This window comes from Vombatus ursinus, unplaced genomic scaffold (genome assembly GCF_900497805.2).
Source record: "Vombatus ursinus unplaced genomic scaffold, bare-nosed wombat genome assembly UNPS02009994.1, whole genome shotgun sequence".
In the NCBI taxonomy this organism is placed as follows: domain Eukaryota; kingdom Metazoa; phylum Chordata; class Mammalia; order Diprotodontia; family Vombatidae; genus Vombatus; species Vombatus ursinus.
In genome coordinates, this window is record NW_020949772.1 from 4,051,362 (window position 1) to 4,072,141 (window position 20,780).

At 47.6% G+C, this 20,780-nt stretch overlaps 1 protein-coding gene across 1 annotated transcript in view; it reads right to left on the minus strand.

Moving 5' to 3' along the window:
* TMEM132B (transmembrane protein 132B) overlaps positions 1 to 16,456 on the minus strand; it is a 650,066-nt gene extending 633,610 nt beyond the window's left edge. The window contains exon 1 of the mRNA XM_027853582.1: positions 16,404 to 16,456. The gene's annotated coding sequence lies outside the window, so the exon portion shown is untranslated. The remainder of the gene's footprint in view (positions 1 to 16,403) is intronic.
* Positions 16,457 to 20,780: the final 4,324 nt, after the last annotated feature.

Genomic DNA, 20,780 nt, shown 5'->3' on the forward strand with positions numbered 1-20,780 from the left:
TGCACCACTCTCCTAATTTAAAGGTTTAGTGGTTATTTACTGTCTCTAGGGTAAAATACAGACTTAGAATTGCAGAATCTCAGCTTTGGAAGGAACCCATCAGCAGCCATGTCATCTGACACACACCCCCAAAACGAGTCCACGCCATCCGTTATGGCCTGACAAATGGTCTTCTGTCTTCTACTTGAAGGCCTCCACAAAGGAGAGCGCCCCACCTCTCCAGGCAGCCCATTCCATTGGTACTAGCTCGAATTGGTGGAAAATATTTCCTTACCTGAAGTGGAAAGCTGCCTCTTAAAATTGTTTATAGTTCTACCCACTGGAGACAAACAGAACAAGCCTAATCCTTCCGTCCAACAAGGGCCCTTCAAACCCCTGAAAACTGTGATTGTTTCCTCTCTAAGACTTTTCCTCTTCAGGATAAAGATTGCCCAGGTCCTTCAATCGATGCATGAGAATGAGACATTTCACCATGCTATTTGCCCTCCCCTGGAATTATTTCTAGCTCAATATCCTTCCTAAAATGTAGACAGAACTGAACACCTTGTGACTTCAACAGGGTAGGGTATAGTGGGACAAGCACAGATCACAGAATTAGAGTTGGAAGGGACTTCCATGGCCACCTAGTTCAACCTATACCCCATAGGAATTTTCCCTAGAACCCATTCAAAAAGTGGTTGTCCAGCCCCTAATTGAATACCTCCAAGGAGGGGAGACCCACCACCTCTCTTGAGGCAACCAATTCCACTTTAGGACAGCTCTTAAGGTCAGGAAGTTATTCCTGGAACCCATACCTCTTAATGCTACCCATGGTTGAATTAGATTTTTTTGACTGCCATATAATACTATTAATTCATACTGAGGTCCACTAAAACCCCAAGATCTTTTTAATGTTCTCTAACCACCCAACTAGGTGGTGCACTGAGCTTAGAATCAGAAAGACTCATCTTCATTAGTTCAAATCTGGACCCAGACACTTATTTAGCTGTGTGACCCTGGGCAAGTCACTTAACATCTATCCATAAAATAAGTGGGAGAAAGAATGGCAAACCACCCCAGTATCTTTGCCAAGAAAACCCCAAATGGGGTCCCAAGGAGTTGGAGGTGGCTAAAAGGACTCAACAACAAAAACCACACCTTCCCCATCTTGTACTGGTTACACTGACTTTTGAAACCTATATAAAACTTATTAGAAAATCCTTTCTAGGGGCAGCTAGTGGCACAGTAGATAGAGCACCGGCCCTGAAGTCAGGAGGCCCTGAGTTCAAATCTGGCCTCAGACCAAACACTTGACACTTTCCAACTGTGTGACCCTGGGCAAGTCACTTAACCCTAATTGCCTAAAAGTTTTTAAAAAAGAAAAAAGAAAATCCTTTCAGCCTAACTCCAGCCCACCTTTCCAGATTTAGTTCCCATTAGTAACCATCAAAGTCCAGCCATAGTGTTCCTCTTGGTATTCCTAATACATGGGATTCCAACTCCTATCTCCCGTACTTGGAATATTCTCCCCTTTCTCATCTCTGCCTCTTAGAATATTTTTAGTGTCCTTCAAGGCCTAGCTTAGGTACTACCTCCTAAGCATTTCTTGATTCCATACCCCTCTCCCAATAGCTCTTAACAATCTTTTCTACCTGAAGTTCTTATATTTACTTATCTTTTTGCATGTTGTATTACCCCAATAGAGTCTCAGCTCTTTGTGGACAGGAATCATTTTTTCATTTTGTCTTCATAAGCCCAGTAGCTAACATAGTGCCCTAAACATGACAGCAGGAGTGTGCTGGAACCAGCTCCAGCCAGTTGTTACATTTTCACTTATACCTCAGAAACCGGCAAATGTTACAAATTTGGGCCCGCTTTATTGTTTTGCTGATTGTCTAGACTGAAGAAAGTGATGGAGAAAATGTTAAGAATGCTGATAAAATGGTGTGTCCTGATTTTCAGAGAGCCAGTCATTAAACATTCACCAGCACATCTTTGCAAGGTAGGCATTTAATAAATGTTGGCTGAATTTAATGTAATTAGTACCCAATGGTCTTAGCTGTACCATGTGTGGGAAGAAACACAAGAGGAGGAGGAGGTGAAGGCCCAGGTAACCTGACGGTGCTGACCACAGAGGACACAGGAGTGTCGTCTTAATGGAATGCCAGAACCTGGGCTGCCCCTGGCAGAAACATGCAGGAGACATCACCCTAAGGAAGGCTGTCCCAGCTCTCCCAGCTGACCCAAAGCTCAGAGTTCTGATAAAGGATCTGATACAGGCCTCTCATCACCATTTGATTCCGCTCTGAGAAAGGACATTCCATCTTTTAATGCAAGGTCCAGATGCTTTGGTTAAAGGCCACAGACCCCCTTGTCACTCTGGACCCACTCTTTTCTTCATCGCTTAGCACTTTTTATCTCTACTTTTGTGGTCTGAAAAAAGAAACGATCTAGAGGGGCCAGGGACCCCAGTCCCGTGGAAAGATTCAAATCCTGGCTCTGCCACTTCTATCCTTGTGACCTTAGACCAGTCACTTTACCTCACTGACCTTCAGTTTCCTCTATGAGATTAGGACAGCCTCTCGATGGTCTCTGAGGCTCTCACAAGCCCTAGACTGATGATGCTAAGAGTGGTGATCCAGTCTTACCTAAGGTCGCTTCCAGCTCTCTGATCCTGGGATTATATGACTTCAATCAAACAATATTTATAAAGTGACTCACTGTACTAATCACTGGGAATACAAAAAGAGGCAAAAGAAAACCCTTGTCTTCAAGCATCTCACAATCTAAATGGATAAATGCAAACAGACCTATACAAAGCAAGCTATATGCAGGATAAATAGGAAACGCTTAACAGAGGAAAAGCCCTAGAATTGAGAGGTTGGGGAAGGCTTCCTGGAGGAGGTGGGATCTTAGTTGGGACTTAAAGGAAGCCAGGGAGGTCAGTAATCAGAGCAGAGGAGGGAGAGCATTCTGAGCATAAGAGGACAGTCAGAGAAAATGCCCAGAGCCGAGAGACGGAGGTTCTTGTCTTTGGAACAGCCAGGAGGTCAGTGTCACTGGATAGAGGAGTATGTGTTGAGGAGTAAGGTGTGAGAAGACGGAAAAGGGAGGAGGAGCATGTTATGGAGGGCTTTGAACGCCACGCAAAAGATTTTGTGTTTGATCATGGAAGTCATAGGGAGCCACTGGAGTTTACTGAGTGGGGGAGTTTCACGGTCAGACCTGAACTTTAGGAAGATCGCTTTGACAGTTGAGTGAAGGATGGTTTGGACTGAGGAAACCTGGGATCCATCAGTGGCTACTGCGATGGTCTAGGCATGAGGTGATGAGGGTCTGCACCAGTAGGATAGCAATGTCAGAGGACAGAAGAGGACACATTCAGGAGACATTGTCAAAGTAGAATTGGCAGACCTTGGCATCAGCCTGGATCTGGGGGGTGAGAGACAGTGAGGGGTCCAGGAGGACTCCTGGGCTGTGAGCCTGAAGGACCAGGAAGGTGGTGATGCTCCCAGTAATAGGGAGAGCTTAGGGGAAAAGAGCAAGCACAGCCCACTCCAGAAAGTCCCTTCCACCCTCCTCTCAGGTGTCCCTTCCACAAAGCCTGGAAAAATGTACAGAGCTGAGGGGTCACCATCATGGTGAAGACAACACGGTCAGGACTTTGGGACAGGATGCTCAAACTCTTCTCCCCCGCCCCACCACCCACCCACCCACCCAAAAATATCTCAAGTAGAGCAGATCATTTGCTTAGGAAATGAAAGGGAGAGCGAGAAAACTCAAACCCTCCATTCTGCTCATCCATGACCCAGCCTTCGCGACAGCAGCAGCAGCAGCAGCCGCCACAGACGGCCAAAAAGCCGGCCAAGGTGGCAGATGAGGGAGCAACGATGCTCCCCGTGCCAGAAAGCAACATTCCAGAACTTGGCAGCTGGGTCCCAGGGCTGCCAAACACCCCCCCAAGGCTCCGAGACACTGCCGCCCGGGGGCCCAGAGGAAAGCTTGAGCGACAGACAGATGATGTCTCAGTCTGCACCTCACTGGCGAGGCGGCCAGGCTGGCTCTCCCGGGGACACGTGCAACACACTGCATACAAATAATAAAAAGAAAAGAAAGTAGAGAATAAAATAATATAAAGAGAGAGAAGGGAACAATCCAAACTTTGCTCCGCTAGCCAACCCAGAGGGCAAAACTCTACCCCAATTCTTACTTTCCATGATAACAATGATGATGATATTAATAATGGCTTAATAATAAATAAATATTTAATAGGAAATAAATTAATATTTTTAAATAACATTTATAAATCTCTTACTACATGCCAGGCACTGAGCTAAGTGCTCTACAAATATTATCTCAGATCCTCACAACAACCCTGCAGGGTAGGGCTATTATTATCCCCATTTTACAGTTGAGGAAACTGAGGAAGTTGGAGGTTAAGTGACTTGTCCAAGATTACATAGCTAGTAAATGTCAAAGGCCAAATTTGAACTAGGGTCTTCCTGACCATAAGCTCAACATTCTAATGAATGAATGAATATAAAAATATTGGTTCTATTTTGAAGATGGGGGCAAAAAAGTAATAAATGATAGAATGCAAAATAGACAGTTTTTTTTTTCAAAATGCGTAGGACAAAGAGAAATACAGAAGGGGACACAAGCATATATAGCAATTTTACAATGTCGTTATATATATTATATATATATATATAATACATATTTTTTGTTGTTGTTCAGTCATGTCTGACTCTCCATGAACGCATTTGGGGTTTTCTTGGCAAAGATAGTAGAGTGGTTTGCCATTTCCTTCTCCAGCTCATTTTTCAGATGAGGAAACTGAGGCAAATGGTGAAGTGACCTACCCAGGGTCAAAAAGCTAGCGTCTAAGGCCAGATTTGAACTCACAAAAAGGAGTCTTTCTGTCTCCAGGCCTGGCATTCTATCCACTGCACCCCCTAGCTGCCCTTTTTTAACACATACATATGATATATATGTGTGTGTGTGTGTGTGTGCGCGCGTTAAGATACATACATATGAAACAATACCCGACAGACATTCACTGTTCCTTATCCAACTGTCTTTTTGGTTCTTATTGCTCTATTGAAATGTTCATGGGTTTAATGAGTAAGTTCACAAGTTTTTAAATCTTTTTGTAAAGAAAGAAAAAGCATGTACTAACTATTGGGAATATAGCCCCTGCCCTCGAGGAGCTTACATTCTAAAGGAGAAGAAAACAGAAAGAAGAAAACCTCTCGGAGAGAGGTGTCTAGGGAAGGCAATTTTTGTGTAGGGATGGAAGGTGAGTGGAGCCACAGAGCCATCCATCGTCCTGCTTTTTCCATTAGAAATGGCGGTGTGGGTTTCATTACTGTGTCCAAGGCAAGAGGTGGGAAGAGGAGGGTAGATGGATGGCAAGATCTCTGGATCCCTGATGGGTAACTGGATAGAATGGGAAGCATCCTCTGGGTGGGCTAAATAAGATGGCCTAAGTGAGTTGGCACTCACACATTGGCCAACCAGGGTAGCTCAGCCCCAGGGCAGAGTTCCAAAGCTGAATAGGTTACCTGGACTCTACTGGAGAGGGTTCTCAAAACACTAAAGCTTAGAATTGCTGAGTTTGGAGTCAGAGGACCCAAGTTCAAATGCTGATTCTACCAACTACTACCCAAAGAACCTTGGGCAAGTGGCTTACCTTGAGCCTCATCTCCCTCCCCTCTAACATGCAACAGGTGAAGCAGCTTACCTCCAAGGTTCCTTCAAGCTCAGTCACTATCCTAGCAATAATCCTCTCCTCTCTTTTATGCTCCCCACATCCTATCTTGCATCAAAATTCAATAAAACACAAACATAGTATAATGCTACAAACAAATGAGTAAATCTCCATGAGGCTTTAAAGTGCTTTCCTGAAATACAACTCGAGGAAACAGGTTTTGCAGGTATTATCTCCACCAGTATTAGCAAGAATTATTGTTATCATTGTTTGTTATTACTACTACTGCTAGTACTACTATTATTATTAATCTTGGAGAAGTTAACTGACTTACACAGGGTCATCCAGCTGGTTAGTCTCAAAGAAAAAATTCAATACGAAGTATGCACACACATGTGCGCACGGGCATGTGCACACATGCACACACGCACGCACACACTACTCTAGAGTATCACCTCTCTAAACGTTCTATCTCTCCTAATAGGCAGGTAGATGGCACAATGTGGTCAGAAAGATCTGAGTTCAAATCCAGCCTCACATATTTACTGGTTGTATGATCTGGGGCAAGTGACTTAACATCTGCTTGCCTCAGTTTCCTCAACTGTAAAATGGGGAAAATAACAGCCCCCACCTTGCAGGATTGTTGTGAGGATCAAGTGAGATCATATTTGGGAAGCTCTTAGCACAGTGCCTGGCATACGATAGGTGATATATAAATGTTTATTCTTTCCTTCCCTGAAAGGGCTGAAAGGGACCAGATATATTCATCTCAGTAAAATGGGAGCTCCTTGAGGACAGGCTCCTAAGCCTATCAATAGTGAACTGGAAGAGACCTTAGAATTCATATAGTTTGACCCCATCATTTTACAGTTGAGGACAATGAGGCAGAGAGGTTAAGCCAATTGCCAAAGATCACACAAGTCATAAATACCAGAGTCCGGATTTAAACCCAGGTCCTCTGACTCCAAAGGTAACACTCTTCTCACTATACCACACTGCCCCCCTTTCTGTCTCTGTATCCTCGGTGTTTGACACAGTACCTCACTCATAAAAATAATAATAACTGCTAACATTTATGTGCCAGGCACATTTGTTCCTCACAATAACCCTAGGAAGTAGGTTCTACTATTATCCCTATTTTACAGATGAGGAAACTGAGGCAAATAGCAGGTAAGTGACTTGTCCAAGGTCACACAGCTATTAAGTGTCTGAGGCTGGATTTGAACTCATGTCTTCCTGACTCTAAGCACAGCACTCTATCCACTATGCACTCTATCTGCTTCATAATAACTGATGTTTTCGTAGTAAGGTTCATAAAGTCATTTATTGTTAATAATAGTAAGAATTGGGGTAGCTAGGTGGAGCAGTGGATAGAGCTCTGGCCTTGGAGTCAAGAGGACCTGAATTCAAATCTGGCCTCAGACACTTGACACTTATTAGCTGTATGACCCTGGGCAAGTCACTTAATCATGATTGCCTCACCAAAAAAAAAAAAAAAAGGAAAATAGTAAGAATGATAACAATAGTAAGCATTTACATAGCCCAGTAAGGTTTGCAAACACTTCACAAATATTAACTCATTTGCTCCTCACAACAATCCTGGGAGTCGAGTGCTATTATTAGCCCCATTTTACAGATACAGAAACTGAGACCAAGAGAAGTTAAATGACTTGCTAGGAATCATACAGCTAGTAAATATTTGATGCTGGATTTGAACTCAGGACTTCCTACATTCCTATCATTTTCTTCCACATCCAGCATTTTATCCACTGTACCATGTGGCTACCTGGACAATGATGGCTAACACTTATATGGCACTTTAAGGTTCACAAAGCCCAGTATATACATTTACCTCATTTTATCCCTGCAACAACCCTGGGGGTAGACGCTATTATTAGCTCCATTTTACAGATAAGGAAACTGAAGCAAATCAAGCTATTTGCCCACATGGCCAGTAAGTGTCTGGAGCAGATTTGAACCCAGACCTTATTGATTGCACATTCACCACTGTCCATCAAGCCTTGCTTTTCTCCAGCCTCTCCAAATTGCCTGACAAAAATTCCTTTCTCTCCTGTTGTGGGCGTCTAGGATTCCTGACTGAGAACACTTGAGTCTATCCACAGAAGTGAACAGTGCTCAAACTTCACCAGCCCACCCCCACCGTGAAATAGGTCTGGATCCTGCACGACCCTCTTTGCAAACTGCATGTGACAGGAGCAATGAATTTGGCAGGAGAGGACCCGAGTTCAAAACTTACCTCAGAGGCTTACTACCTGTGTGACTTTAGGTAAGTCTTTTCCTTTCTCTGGGCTTAGGTTCCTCATCTATAAAATGAGGGAATTGGACCAAATGGCCTCTAAGGCACCTTCCCAGCTTGAAACCTACAATCCTGTGGTTGGCAGAAGTAAATTTAACACTTGAAAAAATGAGTCGGTGGTTCCCACTGGCCCGGGGAGAAGGTCTGGAAATGAAGACCCTCCCTCAGCAGGCTACTCTGTTGCCCACCTGGGGAAGGCCTTCTCCCCTGAGCAGTCTCAGGCTCTGGGCCAGTCGGCTCCCAAGCTTCAAACACCCAGGTAACGAGGCCAATGTCAGAGCCTCGATCCCTGGGGGAGGTGGCCGGTCTTCTTCCAATTCCAGAACGACCCTCTCTGCCACCAGAGAAGAGCTCCAAACTGCATCCGCCCACATAGCGGACTCAAAGTCCTCATTTCTGCTGATGACGTCTAATCATCCAGGCTGGAAACCTCCCCATCCTCTCGAGTCCTTCCCTCTGACAGCCAGCCTCACCCCCCTTCCCCCACATCCAATCTGTTTCCAAGCCCTGCTATGTCTACCGTACCCCTGAAACCTCTCTCCCATCTGTCTCCTCCTCAACACACACACACCCACCTTCTGCTACCCACCATCGTGATGACATGGAAGAAGCACTGAACTTAGATCCTCAGGATCTGAGTTCAAATCTCAGCTCTCCCATGTTCTACCTGAGTGACCTTGGGCAAGTGACTTAACCTCAGTTTCCTCAACTGGAAAATGAGAGAATCAGACTAGATCAGGGGTTCTTAACCTTTGTTGTATCACAGATCCCTCGAACAGTCAGTTTGATGAAGCCTATGGACCCCTTCTCAGAATCATATTTTTAAATGCATACTACACACAAAACTATATAAGAACACTACATACAAATAGAAAAGATACATGCAAATATCAAACTACATACAAATATTACATACAAATGAAACTACATACAAAAAAAGGATTGCAAAGAAAAATCAATTGAAATATAAATTATCTTTAAAAGAAAAACCATTCCCAGATGGTAAGTTAAGAATCCCTGGACTAGATGGTCTCTGTGGATTCATGTAAGAAGCCCCTTGCAGCTCCAAGCCTAAGATCTGAAAGGAGGAATCTCAGACAGTTCCCTGAAACTCAGAGAGGTTGAGCCCCTTCCATGGTCACACAGCTAGGATTTGAACCCAGTGCTAACTAGATCTTTTCCCCATAAAAATCCACAATGCTTTGTTCCCCTGTCCCTACCCTTATTCCCTCTCATTTGGACTATTGTAATAGCTTCCCAATTGGTTTCCGTATCTACAGCGACACAACCTTTACTACTTTTTTTTTTTTTTTGGTGAGGCAATCAGGGTTAAATGACTTGCCCAGGGTCACACAGCTAATAAGTGTCTGAGGTCAGATTTGAACTCATGAAGATGAGTCTTCCTGATTCCAAGCCTAGCACTCTATCCACCTCGGCACCTAGCTACCCAACCTCTACTGCTTATTAAGCACCTACAAGGTACAAGAAGCTGGAGATACAAAAACCCCAAAGAAACATCCATTTTTGCCCTCAAGGGGCTTCCATTTTCATGGGAAGATGGAGGGTGGGGTATGTATACATCTAAGTAAATATAAAGTAATGGGGGGAGTGGGTTTGTTGTTATTGTTGTGAGGTTTGGTTTTGTTTATTTGATTTTGTTGATTAGTCCCCTCAGACTCTTTGTGACCCCATTTGGGGTTTTCTTGGCACAGCTATTGGAGTGGTTTGCCATTTCCTTCTCCAGATCATTTTGCAGATGAGGAAACTGAGGCAAACAGGGTTAAATGACTTGCCCAAGGTCACACAGGATTTGAACTCATGAAAATTAGTCTTCCTGACTCCAGGTCCAGAGCTCTATCCACTGGGCCACCTAGCTGCCCTTCAGGAAATATAGTAAGTGTTTAGTAAATGGCTTGTAATTCATTCATTGTAAGCTGAAGGTAGAGACTGCAGTGTTTTTCACCCCTCTATACCCAGTGTCCAGATGTATCTTACACATTAGGGATGGGAAAGGAGAGGGGAAGGAAGTCCAGGTCTGTGAATTCATTTCCAGCATGAAAATTTCCTTCACCATTGCAGACTGACAGCTTCTCTATACATCATACTTGTAGAGTGTCCTGTGCACAAACAGCCAGAACATTAAAACATGGAAATAAAGAGGCACATATAAGAAGACAGAGCATTCCAGAATGAGAGAGTCAGCACAAAGGAGATAGCAGCATGTTCAAGAAATAGCAAGCTAACCAGATTGGCTGGATGGTAGAGGGTGTAGATAGGAATCAAATGTATGGAGACTGGAGAGGTAGGGAAGGAGCCAGGAGGGCAGGGGTTTTAACAACATTTGATCCTGGAGGTGATAGGAAGCCACTGGAGTTTACCGGGGTGGGGGGGGAGACATGGTTAGACCACTGCATTGGGGAATCACTTCGGTAGTTGAATGGAAGAAGATGGATTGAAGCAGGGAGGGACTTGAGGCAGGCACACTAACCGGCAGGCTATTGCAATAATTCAAGAGTCATATGATAAGGGTCTGGACCAGAGAGGTGGCAGTGTCAGAACAGGGAAGGGAATGCATATGAGAAATGTTGGGAAGATGAGAATGAATGGCAAAGGATCGACAATGTGGGATGAGTGAAAAGCTGAGGAAGATGCCAAAGTGGTGAATATGAGCAACTGGGAAAATGGAGGTGCCCTCAACAGTTATAAGGAACTTTGGTGGGGGGAGAGTTTAGGGGAAAGATAATAAGTTCTGTTTTGTACATGCTGAACTTAACGTGCCTATGGGGCATCCAGTGTAAGATGCCCAAGAAGTAGTCGGTGATGTGTGGCTGGAGCTCAAGAGAGAGGTTAGGGTTGGATATATAGATAATGGAATTATCTACGTAGAGAAGATATTTAAACTTATAGGAGCTGATGAGATCACCAAATGAGAAAGCACAGGAAAAAAAGAGAGAGAGAAAAGAGAACCCAGGAAAGACTCAAGGGGGACACCCATGGCCAGTGGCCATGACCTGGATAAAGAACTACTTGTGGTCAGATATGTAGAAAGAACACCAGGAGAGAATGGGGTCAAGAAAGCCTACAAGGGAAAGTGTATGGAAGCGGAGAGGGTGATGAACAATGTCAAATGACACAGAGAAGTCAAGGAGGATGATGCCCAAGAATATGTCATTAGATTTGGTAAGATATCATTGGTAATTTTGCAGAGGACAGTTTCAGTTGAAAGATGAATTTTGAAGCCAGACATCAGGAGGGCGGTGGTAGTGATGGTGGTGGTGGTGGTGGTTGTGGTGATAGTAGTAGTAGTAGTAGTAGTAATAGTAGTAGTAGTAGTAGTAGTTGCTGTTGTTGTAGTAGTTGTTGAGTCGTTTCCAAGTCTTCGTGACCCCATTTGAGCTTTTCTTGGCAAAGATACTGCAGTGGTTTGCCATTTCCTTCTCCAGCTCGTTTCACAGATGAAGAAACTGAGGTAAACAGGGTGAAGTGTGACTTACCCAGGATCACACAGCTAGTAAGTGTCTGAGGCCAAATTTGAACTCAGAAAGATCCAGGGCTGGCACTCTATCTACTGCTCCACCTAGTATCCGCCCCCCCCCAAAAAAATGTTGTATTTATTTTTTATCTAGTTTGATGTGTATATGTTGACTGTCTTGATAGAATGTAAGTCCTTTGAGAGCAGGGAAGGTTTCATTTTCGTCTTTGTATCTCTAGCCAGTGTCTGCCATGTAGCGGGTGATTCATAAGTGCTTGCTGAATGATTGACTAGCTCCTCTAGGGCAGGGACTATTTTGTTGCTGTTGCTATCCTTGTTAATTGCCCAGAGTTTTCCATACAACAAATATTTAACATTTGTTGAACTGAACTGAATCCAAATTGTTGGAATGTCACAGAGGGGCCTCATCACTGTACAGTAGATAGGGCACAGGCATTACTGTGTGAGGAGCCTGGGTTCAAATCCTACCATAAGACGTAGTCGCTTTGTGGCCTTGGGCTAGGTTTCAGTTTCTTCTGTAAAATGAGGGTCTTGTACTAAGTGATCTTGTGTACTAAGAGCCCAACCAGCTCTAAACCTCCCCCCCCACCCCATTCAGTAACAACAGACATATATCAAGTGCTTGCTGTGTGCACAGCACTGCACTTGTTTCTGGGGATATTTAAATAAGAAACAGGCCCTGTCTTCACAGAGCAGACAGTCTTGTGATCAATACACCATTTATCAAAGTATGGGACAGTAAAGAAAGCATTGGCTCTGGGGTCACAAGTTGTTCAGTCACGTCTGACTTTTCATGACTTCATTTGGAGTTTTCTTGGCAAAGATACTGGAGTGATTTGCTATTTCCTTCTCCAGGTTATTTTACAGATGAGGAAACTGAGGCAAACATGATGAAGTGACTCACCCTTCGATTCAATTTCCTCACCTGTAAAAAATGATAATAACAATTTTTAAGGGTTTGAACTAACCAAACTAAATGGTCCCTACAAGCTCTAGAGCTCTGAATCTATGATTCTTGCTAAGGTGCCAGTTGAACTAGATGGCCACTGGGGTCCTTTCCAGCCCTGAGATTCTGTGATTCGATATGGGAGGCCCTCACTGGCACTGGAACCACCGTCCTGGCCACGCTGCCAAGGGGGAGTGGTTTTCTTGCCCCTGGAATCATGGCATCTTATACCTCCCCTGTTATCCTCAAAGGATCTCAGCACATAAAGAACTTGGCTCACTGGGGTCCCAAGCTTAGCAGTGGGAAGGGAAGTGATTTACCCTGGGAACCTCCCTGTCCCAACACTAAATCACTGGGAGTGTATGGGCCTCCATCATTTGCATGCTCCCAATTCTAGTCCCTCACATTTCCAATCAATGCCATCCATCCAGGCTGCCTGCTTAGCTCTCAAATGAAAATGAGTCCAAGGACTTCATTCTTCTCCACTCTCACTCGCCCCCTCAAAAATGAAAAGGTGGAGAGGAGTGCAACTGCATCAACTGTACAAAAGACAGCCTTACCAGGCTAGGCTGAGGGAAGTCTTCCTGTCTTCCCCTAAGTGCCTCTCTCCCTGAGCTCCAGGCTGGAGCATAGGACACCCAGCCCCTCCGTCAATCGGGCACCACCCACTCTGGATTTAACAGAGACTCGGTGTAATAGGCCAAAGAAGGGGGCCCAGGCTAGGTCCATTTGCAGCAACAAGGACCTTGGCAGGGGGGCTGCTCGTTTGCAAGAACCTCCGCACCCCCGGTGGTGGGCACAAAAGTGGCTGGCAGAGCTCAAGTTATAGACCCCAACTGGCTTTGCACTGGTTGTTGGGGGAAAAAAGTGAGGCTCCCTCCATCTGCCTGAGACACTCCCGAGGCTGAAGACAGCACACCCACCCTACTCTTGCCATGGCAGCTACCCACGCAGGAAAGATTACAAAGCGGGAGACGACGGGTGCGATGTGCCGGGAGCGGGAGGCATTCCCCTGCCACGGGCCTTGCTTAGCTCAGCCCCACTGAAGGCGAATGCCACCCTCAGACACTGCGATGCAGTTTCCAGGACGCCCAGAAAGCAAGCCACTGGGCTAAACGAGAACTTGGAACTGAAAACTGAAAGCTTTTCACGGAGGCCCCTCGCGTGATGCCTATAGACCCACAGAGCTTGTGGGGAATCAAGCCCCAGCCCTGCTTGGTTTCCCTATCCACTAGCTACAGAATGACTGTAAGAGCTTCTCCTCAGCTGAGCTAAATATAGGAGCTACCAAACTGTGCGCTGATCAGGTCCCTGGTAGGGATTGGTGCAAGGCTGGCAGGCATTGCCAAGGCAGAGAAGAACACCAAGGTTGGCTGTCTGGGGCTCCACCACAGAAGGCAGTCATGATGCTGAGAGGCTCAGCTACGGGGGAGAGAGGGGGAGGAAGGGGGAGGGAACCTTCTCAGGAAAGTGGCCAGGTCTACAAGCACCCGATTTCAGTTAAGGTTCTTCCACTTCCAAGCACCCTCCCCACCCCCCCACCCCATCCCCCCAAAAAAGCCCATCACTAAAACTTTAGCCAAGCATCACTAAGAACAGTCTCTTCCTCCTTTGGGGAGGGAGGGAAGGGAGAACCATCCTAGTCTCTCAAGAAGCTCTTGGCACTAAGACTTCCTCTCTTCCACCCATAAGCCTCAAGAATATCTGAACCCGATGGAAAAAACTAAAGACAGAGGAAATCAGGATGCTTGAGTCAGAGCCACTGTACTGTAAACTGTACTGTTTCAGGGACAGGTCCTTCACTCCAGGTAAAAAGGAAGCAGCAGCCTTAACACCAGCATCCACCTCCTCTCTGCACACCTTGGGGAGGTAGGCATGCTGGGGGGGAGGGGGAAGAGAGTGGTGAAATAAAGAAAAATGTGCCCAAAGCCAAATAGATATCTCTACTGCTTATTAGCAAAGCAGATGGAAGAATCATCCCTGTTAAGCTATGGTGCCTCAGTGAGCTAGTCTGAGCTATAGAGGAATGTTGATAAACATCTGCGAGAAAAGACTCTCTCCTAGTTGGAGGAGGGAAAAAAATCTCCATCACTTAAGGGCAGCACCAGAGGAAAAAAGATTTACTTTTTCTATGCAGATATATCACATCACATCAAAACAAAGATTTTCATTCCAGCCTCCCAAGCAATCACACCAAATTCAGCAGAAAAGTTGGATGTATTTTTTTTCTATTTGCTTTCTACATGTTTGGGGGATTTTTTTTCCTCATCTATAAATGAGGTGAGGATTTCTAAGAGACCAAATGCCTATTCTCTTCTCCCAGGTGATGACAAAGGTGTCCCTGGAGAAAGGGAAAGAATCAAGCTCTGAAAATTCACATGGATCCCCAAAAAGAAGCCTCCCCAAACCATCTGTGCCTTAAGGTTTTCTTTCTTATGAAAGTGGGAGGGTGAGGGAGGGTGTAGGAGGAATGGGGGGGGGAAGAATATGATGGCATTTTGGGATAAGCTGTCTCAAAATTCACCCTGCTAAATAACTCCCCAAAGGTGGGTATACTCTAAAAAGAAGGGGGAAAAATCAGTCCCCAACGCAGAGGCGGAGAAAAAAAAAGTCTAACCTGCCTTCACCCTGAGCTGGCAACTGTTCAGATTGGTTCCTGGCCCCCAGCAAAGCTAGCTCTCTAAGTGACTAAGGGAATTTTCCCATTAGGACTATTATTGTCATTAAAAGCAGAGACAGAATCATCTTTGCCTTCTATCTTCCCTGTGGGTTTCAGTCTCTTTCGGGGGATGAGGGTTTTGATTTACAGACTAAAATCACCTCTATTCCAAGCCAGGAGAAATGTAGGTCAGACGCTACCTTGAGAATATAAATGGGGAGGGGGAACAGAAGGGGATCATGTTTGAGAATTCTAATAAAACAGGGTAAAGGAGAGCATTTAGAGACTGTTTTGCACACAGTTCAATTGGCAGCCCCTCTGAGCTGTGGGGGTGTGAAGATCCAAACAGACACACAGGTGGGGAGAAGGTGAGGTCAGGGCAGGAGCGAACCAGGAGCCTGTATGCCCTTTGCCTCCGGCCCTAATCCCTTGTTTCTCCCTTATCACCCCCAGCCCAAACCTCTAGGGAAAGTCCTCAAGGGGAGTGAGCCCAGTGGCAGGGCCAGCACAGAGAGATAAGGAGAGTCGCTGCTGCCACCCACTGCTCGAAACATCCATCCATCTATTCATCCATCCATCCCTGCCCTGGGCTCCTCCTGTTGCCTCCTGGGCCGATGGCTTTCTCTGAGGGAGCCTATGACCTGCTTGGCCAGAAACCCTCGTGGGGGAGGAGGGGTCCAAAGCGGGAGGGAAGCGGGTGAAACCAGAAAAGGAGAAAGAGAAGGGTCTCCCAGAACTCCCCTTTCCTCATACCCTACCCCCACCCCCTTTTCGCACTAATGGCATTGCAGGAGATGGGGGCAGACCAGGGAGTAGAGGTCGTTGGGCTGTGGGGATGCTGACCCAAGTTCATGCACTCCAGGCACACGGCGACTCTGGAGCTCCCTTTCCATACTCCCCCTCCACCGCACCAAGTAAAGGAGATTCGCAGTTGCTGGGGGAGAAGGGCCGAATTTGCTTTCTCCCCAAAAATGAGAGGGGCCAGCTCCCTTCGGATAAGAACGAACATTCGCCCGGGGAAGGAGGGGGGAACGCAGTGGGACCTAAATGGGAAGGTCTCCCAGGGCCGGAGCTGGGGTGGAATGTGAATAAGGGGAGACTCGGGGCGGGGGGTGGGGGGTGGTATTCCAGCTTCTCCACCGGATGGAACTTTGTGCGCCACGCGGGGCGCGGGGCAGACACTCCCCGCACACACAAACACACACGCGCGCGCCTGTACACACATATCCACAAGCACACACAGCCAACTCCACCACCCCCTCTTCTGCCCACAAGCGCCCAGGCACGGGCCACCTTTACCTGGGCACCAGAGCGCGGCGAGCGCCAGCAGGAGCCGGAGCAGGTTCGGGAGCGCCGGCAGGGCCGGGGGAGGCATGGTCCTCGGAGCGCGGGGCTGCCCAGGGGCGGCCGAGGTGGCAGGTCAGTGGCCGGCTGGACCCCCGGCCGACGCGGTGACGACTGGGGCAGCCTCGGAGCGGAGGACGTTCATCTCATCGAGCATCACTGGGGGGTGCGAGGTGGGGAAAGCAGCACGGGCTGAGGAAGAGGCGGGGGCTCTGGGAGCCCCCGCCGCGCGCCCCTCGCCGGTGCCCGCGGCGGCTCGCCCAAGCACGGTGACCGTCCCCAGGCAGTTAGCGAGCCCCAGTGGGCATGGCTGCGCGCTCCCTCGGCGGCGGCGGCTCCTCCCCAGACGCAGCAGCAGCGAGGGGGGCGAGGGTGGCAAGGGTGGCGAAGGTGGCGAGGGTGGCGGTGGCGGCGGCGGCGGTAGCAGCCCCGGCTCGGGCTCCGGCTCGGGCTCCGGCTCCGGCTCCGGCTTGGAGCTCTGCACTCAGCGCCCCGCGCCCCCGGCTCCTCCCCGGCACTTCGGAGTTGGTGCGCGGCGGCCAGAGGCCAAGCGGAGCCAGCCTGCCGGCGTCCCTGCGCCCGTCCCACGCTGTCCCATCCCGGCCTGATTGCGCCGAGCTCCGCACAGCCACAACCACAGCCACCGCCGCCGCCGCCGTTCTGGCGGCCAGAGCAGCCAGCCAGCCACCCCGAGCGGCCGTGGGGAGGGGGGAAGGGAGGGAAGAAAAGAGAGGGGAGGAGGGAGGGGGAGGGGGAGAGGGGAGGGGCAGCGGCGAAGAGAGGAGGAGCCGGACCGAGCCCAGCCCAGCTTAGCCGGGCTCCGCGGGGGGGGCGGAGCTCCAAAAGCCATTCCGAGGGCCGCCCCGGCGTCCCTCTCTCACTTCGTAGCTTGCCCCTGGGTCAAAGCGGAAGCCGAAGCTGGAAGTCCCCGAGGGGTAGCTGGGATATGTGAACAGCCAGCCCCCTGCGCCCCTGAGTAGTGCCAAGAGCAGCTCTCCTGCCCCCATCCCCGCTGTCCCTGCTCTGAATCTGGAAATCCGGGATACAGTGGCCCAAAAGGCCTAGAGAACCCCTCCACTTGGGCTTGGGGCGGGACATAGCAAAGTCATACTCTGCCGTCCCCCGCCTCCTTCACCCAATAGCTCTCCCAGAAAAGAGAATGAGGAGCACAGGACGCTTCCCTCTGCCCATGAGCAGACGGCTCTTAAAGGTATCCAGATGCCGGTTCAACTTGGGCTCTGGGAGGCTGCCCTTGACCAGGTTGCTAAATAGAGGAGGAGGGCTGGCCCAGGCCGGTCGGATTACGTACCACACAAACCTCTCCTCTGCTTCGAAAACCCATTCTTGCCTGGGGACGGAACTCTTAGACAAGACTAGCGGTTTTTATTGGTAAGGGCCATCAGCCCCAAACTACAAGAACATGCCCTAAGGTTGCCTTCCTTCACCCTTTAAAGAATCAACTTTGGGCCAGTTTAGCCAATTTTGACCAGTATTCCTGATTTCTCCTCTCCCCACCTTGAAAGCATTGTTAGGCACAGAAAAGTCAATCCAGGTCTGGTGAAAAGGGGACAACAAAGGGATGGAGTCGATAGATTCAGATAGAGTCGATTTAGGCATCCTTCCCTGCAGGACCCGAGTTGCCGAAGTGTACATAGATAGCCCAGTCTTGACTTCCCACTGACTTTAGGTAGGGCAGACTGGGATGATTTGGGGAAAGACCTGGACTACAAGGCAGAAAAACCTGTGTTTAATCCAAGTCCCAGCGCTGAAACTACCTAGCTGCTTGACCTTGGTCAGATCACTTCCCTTCTCAGGGATTCCATTCTGCCCACTGTAAAATGAGAAATCTGAGCTGTTTCCTTCTCGTTATGACTTTGCTTTTATTCTAACATCCCTTTCAGCCCAGAATCCCATCCCTTCCTCTCCCTGCATCTCAGTTTCCCTATTTGTACAATAGGTACAATGTGCTGGACTTGGAGTTCGGAAGACTTGAGTTTGAATGCTGCTCCAAACACAATAGCCATGTATCTCAGCCTCACTTCCTCAGCTAGAAAATTCGGTCATTGAGCTTTGGTTGCTGTTCAGTCCTTTCAGCCATGTTCAACTCTTCATAACCCCATTGGGGTTTTCTTGGCAAAGATACTGGAGTGGTTTGCCATTTCCTTCTCCAGCTCATTTTACAGATGAGGAAACTGAGGCAAACATGATTAAGTGACTTGCACAGGGTCATAAAGCTAGTAAGTGTCTCAGGCCAGATTTGAACTCAGGAAGCTGAGTCTTCCTGGGCTAAGTGGTCTCTAAAGTCCCTTCCAGCTCTAGCTGGGTCTATGATATCAGACTAAGGTGATCTCATCCTTTTCAGCTCTGACATCCCAAATCACTTAATTGTGTCTCAGTTTCTTCATCTGAAAAATAGGTGTGATAATCTTTGACACACACACCCCAACCCTGCCTCATAAGGCTGGTGTAACGGACCAGAAAGCCCTCCTTTGAAACCACAAAGGCTCACACATGAAAAGCATCCATTGTTCCCAGATCTCTCTCCCAGAATCAGTTAAGTTCTATCCTGAAGAACATTCTCTCACCTCCTCCCAGCTCGGGGCTGAGGCTGAGAGGAAACCAGAAGGAGGACCCACGCACCTGGTTCATTAGTCCAGACAGAAGCTTATTAGCTGGAACAGATACATAAAAAGAGGCAGTTCCCAGATCCTTTTTTCCCCATATACATAATAATAATAAAAACCAAGGAGAGCAGTGCCTGAGCCACAGGTAGCTTTGTACGGAGGCCCTTAATTATGAGAAATGTGGGGATTGTCCAGGCTGCAGCTCGCTGCTAATGAGGTTCTCCTCTCAGCCCAGCCGGGTGTCATACAAAACACCTTTTTTTTTGTGTGTGTGTCTGAAGAAAATTGGCCCCCTTCTTGCCTACACACACTATCACCACTTCGGCAGCTTACATGTCACAAATGGGCTTGGAAGCTGGAAGGGATGGGGATGAAGGGGCGGGGGGGGGGGGGGGGTTATGGGGCTAGAAGGGGGGGGGGCGGGGACTTTGGAGTTTCTCCACTGGTAGAGATGGACTGGCTCCGAGCTATTACACAGGCCCTCACAGCAGCGCCCCCTTCCCTGGCCCCGCCCCCAAGCTGACAGCGATTGGATCATCTGTGCTCAGAGCTCAATCAGTCATTGGGTTAAAAATGAAGAGTTAGTATGAAGATGGGGTGGGATTTCAGAGGCTGCATACCATGTTGCACTTGGCTTCAGGCAGATCAGAGTTCTAACCCCACTGCAGAAATTACTGTATGGTGTGACCCTGGGCAAACTTTGGACTTCAGTGTCTTCATTGCAAAAGTTAAAGGGCTGGACTTGCTGGCATCTAAAGGTCCTTCCAGTTCTAAATCTGTAATCCTATTCCCATCACCAGAATTAAGGGGTTGGTCTATAATCAGGGCTTAATATGGGGGAGGAATTCGTAGAATCATAGATTTAGAGCTCGGAGAGGCTTTGGAGACCGCAAAGTCCAACCCTCTCATTTTTACAATATTATGTGATATGTAATATGTGATATTGTAATACAATAATACGGAGCTAATAAGTGTCGAGCAGAATTTGAACTCAGGTCTTCCTGCGTCCAAGTCCATCACTGGCTCTCCTGTTAAGAGGGGGTCAGTCTGCAGGCAGAGTTAGGTTTCCTTCTGTTGCCAGACCAGGGATCAGTATGAGCTTATGGGTCTAGCAATGATATCAGGCTCAGCATTTGGCAGTTACCAGCGAGGACAGTTTTGAGCGGTAGTGAGGAGGGAGCTCAGGAAGGAGATTCTAAAGGCTTGAGTTCCCAGTCCTTTGCTAGTAAGTGTCTAGCAAATGCTTGTTGAATAGATGAACGAATGCAAATAATAATAATGGCTGGCATTTGTGTAGCTTTTTAAAGTTCACAAAGCCCTTTGCATACGTTATCTCATTTGATCCTCAGAAGTACCATGCTATTATACCGATTGTATTATTATTATATTTTTTTTTTTGGTGAGGCAATTGGGGTTAAGTGACTTGCCCAGGGTCACACAGCTAGTGAGTGTAAAGTGTCTGAGGGCAGATCTGAACTCAGGTCCTCCTGACTCCAGGGCTGGTTCTCTATTCACTGTGCCATCTAGCTGCCCCTATTATACCTATTTTAAAGCTGAGGAAACTGAGGCTGAGAAAGGTAAAATGATTTACCTAGAGTTGAAGTGCTACTAAGTACCTGGAATAAGATTTGAATTCAGATCTTTCTGACTCCCAAGTCTAGCATCTTATCTTCTGTAGAGATGGAAGGAAGGAAGGAAGGAAGGAAGG